At 39.1% G+C, this 3,080-nt stretch overlaps 1 non-coding gene across 1 annotated transcript; it reads left to right on the top strand.

Moving 5' to 3' along the window:
- Positions 1 to 2,280: 2,280 nt before the first annotated feature.
- On the top strand, positions 2,281 to 2,387 carry LOC128285961 (small nucleolar RNA R71). The gene has a single exon (XR_008276508.1). It is a non-coding gene; the product is annotated as a small nucleolar RNA R71 (small nucleolar RNA).
- The last annotated feature ends 693 nt before the right edge of the window (positions 2,388 to 3,080 follow it).

Raw genomic sequence — 3,080 nt, 5'->3', positions numbered from 1 at the left:
TGTCGTATGGCCGTGGCAACGTATCGAATCTCATGTTGGGGAAAACTTTCGCTCTGCTTTCATACGGTCGTCTCGCATGGTCATGTCGTCACCTGTGGTATGAGCACGGCCTAAGGTACGCCTGTGTGTCTGGCCGTGTGGATTTGGACAACATGTGTTCAAGGACTCAGTTAGTGATTTAGATGTTAAAAACTAAAATTCAAAGAAGTTAACACTGTTACTGCTTGGGTTGCCTCCCGAGAAGCGCTTATTTATAATCTAAGCTCGACTTACCTCAATTTCGTGTGATTACAGTGGATTAAGGAGTTGAAACTCCTCACTTCTGCTATCAATTTTACCAATATAAGGTCTGAGTCGAGTATTATTTACCTTAAAAGTTTCGAATATAGTATGTGTTGCCTCGACTGTACCATGTGGGAAGATGTTCATTACCGTGAAGGGAGTAGCTTTGTCCGTATTGTGCTCTAGAGTAGCAATTCGGGGGTCATTTTCATCTAACAATACTTTGTCCCCAACTTTAATTTGCCTTGTTTCATCCCTATGTTCACTGTGGTGTCACTTAGATTTTTCGTGTGCTTTTGGTTTCTCCTTGACAGGTGTTCACCATTCATCTAGTTCATCAACCTAAAGTCTTCGTTCTTCATAGATGGGTCTTTTTTTGTTACTTGAACATTTCTCATGTATGCTCCTCGAACGTGTTTCCTGCAAAGAAGGTTGCACCACATGATTAGTATTGGTAGCATGATTTATACAACCACCCTCAATATTCGATGTGTTATTCAAATTACGAGCTTGAAGAGTGATTGTTTCATCACCCACACGAAGTGTGAGTTCACCTGTACCAACATCAATAATGGTTCTAGCAGTTGCTAAAAAGGGTCATCCTAAAATCAAAGGTATGTTACTTTCGTCTTCCATATCTAGAACAACAAAGTCTACTGGTTATATAAATTTATCGATTTTAACAAGAACATCTTCAATGATACCCCTAGGAAATCTAATGGTTTTATCAGCCAATTGAATACTCATCCTAGGTTGTTTGGGTTTCCCAAGACCTAGTTGTTTAAACATTTTATAGGGCATAACATTAATGCTCACCCCTAAATCAGCCATTGTATTATTCACGTTCAGACTACCAATCAAACAAGGAATCGTAAAACTCCCTGGATCTTTCAACTTGTTGGGTAGCTTATTCTATAGAACGATTGAGCAAACTGCATTCAACTCCACATGCGGTGCCTCATCCAACTTCCGTTTGTTTGCTAAAAGCTCTTTTAAGAATTTAACTGCCTTTGGTATCTGCAAAAGAGCTTCAATAAATGGTATGTTAATATGCAATTTCTTTAATAGTTTAAGGAATTTACCAAATTGTTCGTCCGTGTGGTCTTTCCTTGTCGCATTGGGGTATGGCACACGAGGTTTGTACTCTTTACTTACGGTTTCTGCTCATTGTGGTCCACCTCATCCTTACCTTCACTTACCACAATTCTTTGCCTCGATTCTGATTCAGGTTTAACTAACCCTTCTTTTCCTCGAGCGGTAATCGCATTGAGTTGTTCCCTTAGGTTAGATTCAGTGTTACTTAGCAAGCTACCTTGTGGTCGTTCAGAAATTAATTTGGCAAGTTGGCCTATCTGAGTTTCGAGCCCTTGGATTGACACTTGTTGATTCTTAAGTGCTGTTTCAGTATTCTGAAAACGAGTCTCTGACACCGAGATAAATTTCGTTAGCATCTCCTCAAGGTTCGACTACTTTTCCTACTAGTAAAGTAGTTGTTGAAAACCTAGGGGATGTTGTGGCCTTTGATTTCCTTGACCACCCCACCAGAAATTAGGATGGTTCCTCCAACCTATATTATAAGTATTACCATATGGGTTATTTTGACGCCTAGAATTATTGTTACCCATATATTGAACTTGTTCCTCCTCGGTGCTAGGGTTGAAGGTTTGATATTCTGTGTGTACTCCTCCTCCATTTGAATCGCATCTCATCACTGGATGTACCTGAGTAAAACCATATAAACCGTCAATCTTTTTATTTAAAAGTTCTACCTAGTTAGATAGCATAGAAACCGCGTCGAGGTTGAAAACACCGGCTGCTTTTGTCGGCTTTATTCTCATGACTTGCCACTGATAGTTATTCAGTGACATCTCTTCAATAATTTTGTAAGCCACTTCAGGTGTTTTGTTATTGATAGTCCCACCAGCAGCTGTGTCGATAAGTTGCCCTGTTGAGGGGTTCACACCGTTGTAAAACATGTGAACCTGCAACCATAAAGGTAACCCATGGTGAGGGCACCTTCTCAATAGATCCTTGTATCTCTCCCATGCATCATAGAGTGTTTCTAGATCTATCTTTACAAAAGAGGAGATATCATTCCTCAACTTGGCTGTTTTAGCCGGGGAAAAATATTTAAGTAAAATTTTTTCGGTCATTTGTTCCCAAGTAGTGATTGACCCTCGTGGTAACGAGTTCAACCATTGTTTATCTTTGTTCCTCAACGAAAAAGGAAATAACCGAAGGCGAATAGCATCATCAGAAACGCCAGTGATTTTAAATGTGTCGCAGAATTCCAAAAAATTTGTCAAATGAGTGTTTGGGTCCTCATCCTGCAAACCATCAAACTAAACAAATTGTTGTATCATTTGAATCGTGTTAGGTTTCAATTCAAAATTATTTGCAGCAACAGCAGGCCTAACTATACTTGACTCAGTTCTTGTTAAAGTAGGTTTACCATAATCATACGTAGTGCGTGGAGTAGGATTCTGATTTATTGGATCAGTAGCAATTGCAGGAGGTAGCGGATTTTCTTGATTTTCAGCCATCTCCTTGGTTGTGGTGGAAATATCTTCTTCTTGATCTTTCTCTATGTATCTTAGGCTTCGCCTTATCTCTTTTCGGTTTCTGCGAGCTGTGCGATCGATCTCACTATCAAAAAGCAATTGTCACGACGGGTTTTCTCTAGTCATAAACTATATAAACCTGCCAGAAGGAAAAAGAAAATTTAGTAACAAAAATCAAAATAAAATTTAAATTGCAATAAAATAAATGGCTAAAGTAATAAAAATTAAGCGTCCCTA

This window comes from Gossypium arboreum, chromosome 12 (genome assembly GCF_025698485.1).
Source record: "Gossypium arboreum isolate Shixiya-1 chromosome 12, ASM2569848v2, whole genome shotgun sequence".
Taxonomy (NCBI): Eukaryota; Viridiplantae; Streptophyta; class Magnoliopsida; order Malvales; family Malvaceae; genus Gossypium; species Gossypium arboreum.
This window is presented reverse-complemented; position numbering and strand designations above follow the sequence as displayed.